Raw genomic sequence first — 12,117 nt, forward strand, 5'->3', positions numbered from 1 at the left:
ACCAAAGGAATGTAGGATTAATGTTGGAAGAGGAGAGAGTGTTTGTTCACACCCCATATTATAGTGGACCCAACGTGAATGGTTGGGAAATGAAGTTGGGTGAACATCCCTTCGTTTTCGGGGCCAACGTGAAGTTTGGAAAGTCAGACCCAGTGGAGGTTGCCGTGCTTCGAGATACGGGTGCTGACATAAGTATGGTGACCAGGAGTATTCTCCCCAAGGAATTTAATGATTCACCTGTGGGAGTGGTGAGGATACGCAGTGTGGGGGAGGAATACAGGTTGCCACTTCACGAAGTACAGCTGATTGCCGACTGCGGAGTCGAGAAAGCTATAGTAGCTGTAGCCCCTAAATTACCCCTAGAGCATGTACAGATGGTGCTGGGTAATGACCTCGGAGGAGGCAGGATACAACCCGATTGGGCCAGGAGTGCCTATGTTGCAAGCAGCGGTACAACCCTGCCAGGTGAGGTATCGGTCGTTCCAGATGGTGGTGAGGAAGCCGACTTCGCCAGGGAAAACGTCGCCAGAGACGACGACAACGAGGGCGAGAGAGCAGAGAGGTCGTCGGAGGTTGTGGAAAACCCCGACGGGGACCTCCGACTGAGCCTGATGATGCGTGTGGAGGAGTGGCGAGGAGCAGCTATACAAACGCCTGGGGCGGTGAAGAGGCTGCAGACCGCACTCCCTCCATACAGAAACGTGAATAAAGTAAGCTCAGTGGATGAGCGAACGGCAGTGAGGGGCAGAGTGGAGGAGCCACGACGCAAGGCACCCTATGCCGGCCAGATGAATAGTGGTAGGTGCAAGATGAACCACCGTGGTGAGGTGAGCCACAGGGAGGTGGATGAGCCCAACCACGAACCGAAGAAGACGTCTGCAGGGAAGAGAATCTCATGGAGGAGTGAAGATGTTCGTCGGGAACGAAGGAGCGAATGGTATAGGAAAGGAAATACGAAGAAAGCAGGGAATAGGTACACCCAGGGTAGGCGCCAGCCTAACCAGAGGGGCATTGGGCCATCGCAAAAGCCTAGTGTGGAAGAGAGGAAGCTGCTGGATGGAGTGCAGGTTACAAGTGCCACTGTGAGGAGACAACGCACCTACGGGAGAAGAGGAACCGAGAAGAGAGAAGATTGGCGAAGAGGAGATCATGAGAGGAAACATGGAGTACCTGTAGGACGCAGTGGAAATGCAAGACTATCTCGGAGTGCACGACGCGGTGGAGGCGCTGCGTGCACTGAATCTTACAGTGGTAACGAGCCGTTGGAGTACACTCGTAGACACGGAGAGAGGATTTCCTGTAGGTGTTCAGGGAACACCCATCACACCCGGTACTATGCGAGGTGGAGATATAATGAGGCAAGTGACTGGCAAGGTGGTACGAGCCACGTCACCAACTGGAGGAGTGACACTTCAGGAACGGAGGGAGCAAGAGTATAGATTGCCCTCTTGAGTGCTGCTCTTCCGATATGACTCTTATTTTAAGGGGAGGGGTATGTTACGGTGCCCTCTCCTATTTCTTTCGTTTGCCGGCTTAAAGAGTCATATCAGCTCTCCCTACTGATTCTCTGAGGTTCAGGGAGTCTAATGATATATGTGGCGACCAGACCGGCTGCCAGTTAAGGGAAGGAAGTTATATTATGAGTTGTAAATAAAGGAAAATTGGCGCCCTGTTATAAAATGAAACAGTATCCCCTACGGCAGATATGACCTTTTGGAAGGGACATTAGTCGATCGCGGATTGGCCGACGTAGGTCGCGGGTGACAAATCAGGGCCCGCCATGACGTCACCGAATGCCCCGGGCGGCGCCAACGTGAGAGTGGTACTGACCTTGTAAGCGACAGGACGCGTCTCGGTCTGCTCCCAAGGATTGGAGGCTCTGCAAGCCTTGTTCAGTGGATTGAGCTGGCCATCGCAGCCCATTATAGTTATTGGAGACCCTGCGCTTCTGGGAAGCAAAAGAGGAACCAAGTTCATTGAGCAGAGAAGTGCCAAACTTGCAAAATAGTCGGCGACGACGCTGGGCGGCGCCGCTGGCTGGACGTTGAGGTCTGGAAGGTGGGCGGGCAGGCCTAGCTGTGACTGGGGTCACGTCCACTGAGAATCTTGGAAGGACGACACCGTGCCTAGGACACGGAGCAACGCCCTGTGGGAGAGGCGAGTGTGGGGAAAAATAGTGATTAGCTCAGCGCCCATCGATGAACCAGGATTGGGGCAGCTGAATCTCAGGGATTGGAACGGCGACGACGCGAAGGCTTCACGACACCTGAGGACCTGTGGAACGTCCTGGATCGTCAAGGATCGACCCAAGGAAGCGTGGGAACCTCACACCATCGAGGGACGGGCGTCGTGAGCCAGGAGTGTAAGGTAGATCATTTTCCCTCACATTACCCCTTGTATGAGTAGGCTAGTTAGGCCACAATATTTACTTGTGTATGTGGCAGCAAGACTTTATTACTTTAATAGTAGAATAGGCTGCAAAGCAGCTTGTGTCCAGGACTGTCAGAGAGGACAGTGTGTATGGATGGCAGGACAGTGAAGAAGAGGTGCCGACGTGGTGAAGAGGCCCTCCTGTGAGAGTGTGAGACTCCTGTCTTCCTGCCCAGTTGAAGGAGTGTTGGAGGTCGTGGAAGAAGAGGCTGACGATCTCCAGACTCATTATCCATATTCCATATTCATGTATTACTTGGGATTGTGTGTGTGTGTTCATGTAATTTGCATCAGTAAATCCACACATTTTATTACTGTGTTTGAGTGTGCCTCCATTTATGATATTTCTCTATGAGCATACATTTCTGGCTACAAACAATATATAATACACCCACTGAACTGCATTGCTGGGGTGCAGATATAATAACCCAGCTGGCGACCTTGCTAAGAGGAAGATAGAGAAGACAGGCGGGAAAGGAGTTCCTGCAACCTTTTTTTTGTCTGGCAGGCAAGACTCAGGGAGGTTATGGTTATAGGTAAGCCTGAGTCTTCCTTCACTCCCCCACGGGTCTAGGCCGGAACTGTTAACAGCAGTTTCCCCGTGTTTGACTGAAGGGCTTCCAGGGTGAATCAGTGGCACCCCTTTGCGGTGGAAGCAAAGACCTGCGGAGGTGGGCATTGTTGGTCCTCTCTTGTGTGACCAAGGAGACTCCGGTGAATCCAGGGAGTCGGAGGGGCTGAGTATTTGGGCCTTTGAGCCCCTAGCAGCCGAGTGTTAGCAGAGCCCCGGACCACCCACCCCCACGTGACAGTTCCCTGTTTATTATCTCCCAGTCTATCCTTTTATTATTAAAATTGAATTTATTGAATAGCCCCTCTCGCTTTATCAACGTTTTAGGTCTATTCTGAGTATTGATGGTAGTTTGCACTTCAATGAGTTTGTGATCTGAATATGTGGTATCTGATATCGTAATGTCTCTGATAATGTCTTCATTGTTCGTAAAGACCAGATCTAGAATATTTTCATTTCTCGTTGGCTCCGATATCTGCTGATTGAGTGAAAATTTGTCACAGAATCTAAGTAGTTCTCTAATCTGTGGTTGGTTAGGTCCTCATATATTTCCTGGTGTAATATTATTGTTTGCTATTTTCCACCTGAGACTAGGCAAGTTGAAGTCACCTAGGAAGATAATATCAGGTATCGGGTTCTCCAAATTATCAAGGCTATTCTCTATTTTGCTTATCTGTTCTGTGAATTCCTCAGCCGTTGCATCTGGCGGTTTGTATATTAGTATAATCACTAAATTTATGTTCTCTATTTTCAATCCCAGTACCTCTACCACCTCATTTGTAACGTTTAGGAGCTCCGAGCATACAAGGTCTTCCCTAATATACAGACCCACTCCTCCATGTGACCTAATTTTCCTATCACACCTGTATAGGTTATATCCTGGAATCCAGATCTCACTGTCCAACAATTCCCCTGCATGGGTTTCTGTGAAAGCTCCAAATACTGCATTTGACTCCGTGAGGAGGCCATTTATGAACTGTCCTTTGTTGTTTGTTCTTGTTTTCAGTCCTTGTATGTTGGCAAAGATGAATGAGGTTACTCTATTAGTGATAGTTTGAATGGGAGACTTTTTCGGCAGGTCCATTATTCGTGGACATAATGAGTTTGTTCTGACCAGTACTGATTGTTGTAGGGCAGTTTTCTGTCGTAGTTGTAGTTCCCTTTCGGTGGGTAATTGTACCTGTAATTCTGGAATGCAAGTGGATCTGGCATCTAGTTCCATACATTCTCCATGCTGCTCCTTTTGAATTCTCTGCCGGTCTGGTATAAAAAATTTATAGAGTTTTCTCCAAATTCATTATCCTGCTTGCCACTCTTTATGTAGCGTTCCGTGCCTTTCACGTGAAAGTGTGGGCAGCTGAGGTCATAGCATTTTCTGTCCTCCAGTGAGGTTTGGCACATGTCAGGATGGAAAAACCTACATATTGATCCAAATCGACACTCACCTTTCCTAAGCATATTTAAACATTTTTTGGGATGTTGGTAACTGCATTCTAATCCTTTCTTATTACCAGCATATCTATGTCTGCATATGCCCTTTGCATAAAATTTGCATAAGTCTGTCCTTCTGTTCTGAATTGCTCTATCGAGAACCGTCGTGGTGTCTGTACCTATCGAGCTGACAGTGCTGTCTGGTACACTTTCTAGTTTACTGTCATCTACATCCTGGCCTACTGAGTCAGAGTTTACAACTTCCTGAGTTTCAGCCTCAGTTTCATCCCTGACTATATCCTCCGCCCCTTGTATATTAGAATTGTTGTTCCTTTCCCACTCCTTCTGGATGGCTGGTAGGCTTCCAATGAATGATGTTTTCCGATCATGCGTCATGTTATCTAGAAGGTTTTTTAGGATATTCCAAGCTGGCAGGTCATTTTTACACACCCAGAGCAAGTGGCCATCTCTCAGTGCCGTAGTGTTACTCACTCCTGTACAAGCTGAATGGAATCTAGTCTTACAGATATAACATTCAATTCCCGTTACCTTCGTCTTTAAGAAGTTGTTACAGTGGCCACAGATTTGTTTATTTACTCCCATATTGCCTTGTTTTGTTGTATATATCTATATATTTATAATATTATATGTATATTGTATATTTGTAACAATATATATGTATATATATTTATATGTTTAATATTATAATATTATATGTATATCGTATATTTGTAATATTATGTGTGTTATTTTGTTCAAACTTTATGGCAGGTACTTAGCGTAGGTAGCGAGGCTGGTCCCCCGGTCAGTACAGGTGACCTCTTGTTGTCCCAGGTTGATGTCACCAGTTTCCAGTTACCCGATTTATAACCACTGATGCCGCCTCTTGCCACTATTCTATATTTCTAGTGTTCTATATTTATAATATTCACTTCCAACTTATATGTTGTTGTGATACCCGTTCCACATCACTGTTCCACGAATCACCGTTCACTATTTTTTTTTTTTCCTAATACACGCATGTACACAAAGCCTCGTTCACTGGCTCACACGCGGTCTCCCGTTTATTCTCTATTTAACACAAAGTTCTATTGTTAATGACTATTTTCAATTTTCCAGCGGATCACTATGCACTTTGTTATGTCTGTAATCAGTAATCCACGGCAGTAGTCCTACGAATCCCTGTTAATGTCACGATTTTAACGGAGCGCGCACGGTACGTCTACCCCCTCCCTCGACCTTGACTCGACCCAATGGGATGCCGTTTGGGATGAAAAACGCAGCATCCACCTTCCAGAGGCTGATGGGTATTGTGTAGCGTGACGTAGAGAACACCTTGGTCTACATCGATGATGTATTAATATATGATGTTAATTAGCAGGACCATCTACGTCACATAGAGGACTTCTTCGAGGCCATGCTCCAGTCAGGGTTGGTAGTCAACCTGCACAAATCTGAGTTTATCAAAACCTCTGTCATCTTTTTAGGTCATAAGGTTGGAGGAGGATGGATTGCGCCAAAAGCCAGCAAGGTGGAGGCAATAGTCCAGTACCCTACACCAGCCACCAGGAAGGACATCTTGCGTTTCCTTGGCATGGCTGGGTTCTACCGTAAGTTTGTCCCTAACTTTTCGTCCATCGCCGCCCCCCTAACAAATCTTTTGAGGAAGGGTGTGAAACTGTTGTGGGATGAGTATTGCCAGGAAGCTTTTGAGAGCCTCAAGGCAATTCTAATCTCTTCTCCAATCCTCAGGTCCCCGAGTTTTGAGGATAGATTTATCCTGACAGTCGACGCTTCCGACTATGGCTTGGGGTCCATATTATCTCAGACGGATGAAAAAGGGGTGGAACATCCTGTAGCCTACCATTCTAAGAAGTTTACCCCCAGTCAGCTCAACTATTCCGTCACAGAAAAAGAGACGTTGGCTTTAATCAGTTCAGTCCAACACTTTGAAGTGTATCTAACTAGTAATAGTCATCCTATCCTAGTACGAACTGACCATAACCCTCTAAAGTTTCTCGCCCAGTTTAAACAGAAAAATCTTCGACTCACCAGATGGAGTCTACATCTGCAACAATATCCCATCCAGATTGAGCACATCAAAGGAGTGGATAACGTTGTAGCTGATGCATCTAAACTACTGATTAATTTGTTTTGTTTCCTTTGTTTTTAGAACCCAAACCAAATTCTTTTGGTGGGGAGGTGATACGAACCAAACTTTCTCGCCCGAGCACGAAGCCTTGGAGTTCGCGCCATCTGTGAGTCGGCTGCCGAAAACATCACACCATGGACAACGCCATCTAGTGAGGACAGGATATGCCGGCAATAGGCGCTGGATTCCCGTCTTAATTGGCTCGTGGAGTAGCCGCTGCTGACCTCTGGTGAGGTAGTGCTTAGACAGTGAACGCCATCTATGGAGTGAAGAGGTGGACGTTTCTGTCTAAGCTAGTAAGTGATGTTTCCTAATGGTCCCAGGTAGTGTCCCAGTATACTAATGACGTGTCTGGTTTCAGAGTCAACCTGGGACTCCTGTGTTGGATGATGGATCAGTCTACCCAAGGCAGACAAGGTATCTTCACCAGTCTTCTTTGAAGAAGTTGTGAGCCACCCCCGGACGAACTCGGTTGAGAGTGCAATAGCCTGCCTGAAGAGTGGCAGTGTCGGGAACCGCCTTATCCGGGGCTGGCTGGTGGAAGAGACTACCCACTGTGGTGTTGAATGAGGAAAGTGACCAGCGAGTCACACGAGGCTCCTGCCTAGGGCTCGCAACCCTAGCATCAGTCGTAGAGTGGCCTAAACAGCGAGGCTGATTGGTACCTGCCAGCTACAGGCTGGATTGTGGTTGAAGGCCATCATGACGAAGCACCCAGTGGGACTGTGATTTGGCTGGCCTATGGCCAGGGTAGATTCGTAGTAGTCATCGTGGGCCACGGAAGAAGAAACCAGGGCTGCCCAGAGTGAGCGTGACAGAGTGTCAAGTGTTTTCAGAGGAAGACTAAAACTTTATATAATACTGTAGTAATAATTCCTGCGTCTTTTTACATATGATGGAGTAAATGGAGTTTTACATATGATGAATATATATATATATATATATATATATATATATATATATATATATATATATATATATATATATATATATATGTCCAACAAGGTGACCCCTTAGCCCCCCTCCTTTTCTGCCTAGCTATCAAAGAGGTCACTGATAGTCTGACAAGCGAGCTAAACATCTGGTACCTGGATGATGGCACTCTAGCTGGAACTCCAGAAACCATTTTGGAGGATATAAGGAAAATCCAGGAGCAGGGAGCAGCCTTAGGCCTCATTCTTAATGCATCCAAATGTGAAATAATCTCCCGCAACCCAGACATCACTGGGCAAATACAAAATGTTCTTCCAGACATTCTCGTTGTCGAGCCACCGGACTGCACTCTCCTGGGTGCCCCCATTGGCCCACAAGCAATCGAGGAGGTCCTGGCTGCAAAAATCACTGACCTAAAGAGAATGCTGGACAGGATTGACAAGACTGATGCCCATGATGCTCTCTTTCTCCTTACAAGATGCCTGTCTCTCCCTAAGTTGACCTACTTTCTGAGATGTTCTCCATCCTACAGCAGCCCTAAGTTAAATGTGTATGACACCCTTCTGAGGTCCATGCTGGTGAAAGTCTTGAACCTGCCATTGGACGACTCTCAGTGGGAGCAAGCAACCCTTCCTGTAAGACTCGGCGGCCTTGGTGTCCGCACAGCCTCCCAAATTGCTCTACCAGCCTTCCTTTCCTCCTCTCATGCATCGCACGACCTCGTCAGAGATATTTTACCTGCAACCCTGAGAGATTCAGCAGGAATACACGATCCTGCTTTCACTGAATGTTCAAATCAGTGGGATGTTCTTGCAGCCCCAGCCACCATTATAGAGCCAACAAAACAACACAAACAGTCCGGCTGGGACCACCCTCTAGTGGAAAAAGTAGCTGATGCCATGCTCAGCGCCGCAACATCAGACAAGGAGAAAGCCCGCCTCAGAGCAGTGCGTGCCCCCCATGCAGGAGACTTCCTCCTGGCAGTACCCATGTCAGCAATGGGCACGCGCCTAGATCCAGAATCCCTTCGTGTAGCAGTGGCCCTCCGCCTTGGTGCCCCAATTCACACTGAATACAAGTGTATTTGCAACAGGGTGGAAGCAGACCAATACGGACTGCATGGGTTGCACTGCGGAAGCACAAAGGGCTGGCATGCAAGACACAGCGAGGTCAATGACATCATCAAGAGAAGCCTCGTCTCAGCTGGGTGCCCAGCGGAGAGAGAACCTCGCATCCTAGGGGTCCAAAACCCGGATTTCCCCGCACTTCGCCCTGATGGCATCACCATATACTCACGGAAGGAGGGTAGACAGTTGGTGTGGGACTACACATGTGTATCCACCCTGGCTGACACCTATGTACACTTCGGAGCTGATCAAGCAGGTGGGGCGGCCAACCACAGGGAAACAGGAAAATCACTCAAGTACAGGCGACTGGAAGGTCAATACCTCTTTGTTCCCATAGCGTCTGAGACGCATGGCCCCTGGGGCAAGAGTGCCTTGGGATTTCTCAAGGAATTGGGTTCCAAGCTCATTGACGTCACCAGAGACCCAAGGGCTTCCAGTTTTTTGTTTCAGCGTCTCAGTGTGGCGATCCAGAGGGGAAATGCTTGCTGCGTCCTCGGTTCCTGTCCAGAAGCGGAGGAGCTTCAAGAGATCCATAACCTTTAGGCATTTGTCTTGTATGTTTTGTAACCTTTAAATACACAATAAAGGAAAAAAAAAAAGGGAAGGGAGTGGTAGGAGAAAAGCACACAGAAACTGTATTGGAGGGGACCTACATTCCCTCCAAAGCGTTATGTGTGGTTTCCTCCGAGGCTATGGGTCCCACTTCTTCCAGCCAGAGGTGGTACTCCCTTCCCTATTGAAAAAAAAAAAAAAATATATATATATATATATATGTATATATATATATATATATATATATATATATATATATATATATATATATATAAATATATATATGTCGTACCTAATAGCCAGAACGCACTTCTCAGCCTACTATGCAAGGCCCGATTTGCCTAACAAGCCAAGTTTTCCTGAATTATTATCTTTTTTCAAATTTTTTTCTTATGAATTGATAAAGCTGCCCATTTCATTATGTATGAGGTAATTTTTTTTTTATTGGAGTTAAAATTAACGTAGATATATGACCGAACCTAACCAACCCTACCTAACCTAACCTAACCTATCTCTATAGGTTAGGTTAGGTAGCCGAAAAAGTTAGGTTAGGTTAGGTTAGGTAGGTTAGGTAGTCGAAAAACAATTAATTCATGAAAACTTGGCTTATTAGGCAAAACGGGCCTTGCATAGTAGGCTGAGAAGTGCGTTCTGGCTACTAGGTACGACATATATATATATATATATATATATATATATATATATATATATATATATATATATATATATATATATATATATATATATATATATATATATATATATATGTATATATATATATATATATATGTATATACATATATATATATATATATATATATATAGGTTAGGTAGTCGAAAAACAATTAATTCATGAAAACTTGGCTTATTAGGCAAAACGGGCCTTGCATAGTAGGCTGAGAAGTGCGTTCTGGCTACTAGGTACGACATATATATATATATATATATATATATATATATATATATATATATATATATATATATATATATATATATATATATATATATATATACATATATATGTATATATATATATATATATATATATATATATATATATATATATATATATATATATATATATATACATATATATGTATATATATATATATATATATATATATATATATATATATATATATATATATATATATATATATATATATATATATATACATATATATTTATATATATATATATATATATATATATATATATATATATATATATATATATATATATATATATATAAGGGTATAAAGGAATATATATAAGAGAATATACATATATCAGAAAACTAGAGTATTTGTGTACCTCCCCTATTGTTTTAACTTGCGTTACGGGGCTCACCCCTTGAAAGCCTCTACTAACTTGGGGCTGGATTCCCAAACTCTACTCCCATCAGAGAAGAACCCGGTTGCGTCCCAGTAGGGCCGTAACAACTTGGTTGTCAGGTGTGTGGGTCCGGTAAGTTATGAGATCAGCAAGCCGAATCGCTCCCACAAGACACAGGTTTGTCATATCAACTGTTCAAAGCTGTACTTCCCTGAGGAGCAGGAGAGTGTGATAGTGAAAGGAACAACACAGTCGCAAGAAGGGAAATTGGTTCTGTGTTTGGACATGAATGAAGTGTTGCCAGCAGAGGAAGGAAAGTGGGCCCGTGCCGATGGTACGCGCCTGTCAAATACAGAGGTACCTGAGAACCAGGAATGAGTATGTTTGTGTGAGAAGAGAAGCAGATAAAAAGTATGAAAATGATATGGCAAAAAAAAAACACAGATCCAAGGCTACTCCACAGTCAAATCAAGAGGAAAACAACAGTGAAGGAACAGGTGATGAAATGTAGAATGGGTGAGGACAGGTATACAGAGTATGACAAAGAGGTGTGTGAAGTACTCAACTGGTGGTTCCAGGAGGTCTTCACAGCAGAACGAGGTGAGATCACTGCATTAGGAAAGGAGGCAGTAAACAAGGCGGCCTTGGAAGGGTTCGAAATTACAAGAGATGAGGTCAAGAGATATCTGTTGGATCTGGACGTGAGTAAGGCTGTTGGTCCAGACGGAATCTCACCATGGGTATTGAAAGAGTGTGCAGAAGCATTTTGCTTGCCACTCTTCATAGTGAATTGTAGGTCATTAGAGACGGGAGACATACCAGAAATATGGAAGAATGGTAATGTATTTCAAATATACAAAAAGAGAGAGACAGACAAGAGGCACTGAACTACAGGCCAGTGTCCTTAACCTGTATACCATGCAATGTGATGGCGAAGATCTTGAGTAAAAACATAGTAACACATCTGGAGAGAAGGGCCTTGGCCTGATACATCGCCAACATGGGTTCAGGGAGGATAAATCTTGCCTTATTGGCTTAATATTTAGACTTGAAACTGTTTATGCACTCTGCTTTCACCACTTCCCTTCCTAATGCATTCGATTTGTCAACTACTCTGACACCAAAAAAGTTCTTTCTAATATCTCTGTGGCTCAATTGGGTACTCTAGCGTCCCCTTGTGGGTGTGCCCCATTGTTAAATAGCCTGTCTTTATCTGCCCTATAAATTCCTTTGTGAATCTTGTATGTGGTGATCATGTCCCCGCTAACTCTTCTGTCTTTCAGCGACGTCAGGTTTAATTCCTGTGGCCTCTCCTTGGAGCTCATACATTGGAGTTCAGGTACTAGTCTTGAACCTTTTCCAGTTTAGTTTTATGGTTAACTAGATATGGACTCCATGCTGGAGCTGCATACTCCAGGATTTGTCTGACATATGGTGTTCAAAGTTCTGAATAATTCCTTACACAAGTTTCTAGCAGCCGTTCTTATGTTGGTCAGTCTGGCATATACCACTGATGTTATCCTCTTGGTGTGGGCTTCAAGGGATAGATCTGGCATGTTATCAACCCCCAAATCTTTCTTTCTCTC

The sequence above is a fragment of the Procambarus clarkii genome, unplaced genomic scaffold (assembly GCF_040958095.1).
Source record: "Procambarus clarkii isolate CNS0578487 unplaced genomic scaffold, FALCON_Pclarkii_2.0 HiC_scaffold_95, whole genome shotgun sequence".
In the NCBI taxonomy this organism is placed as follows: Eukaryota; Metazoa; Arthropoda; class Malacostraca; order Decapoda; family Cambaridae; genus Procambarus; species Procambarus clarkii.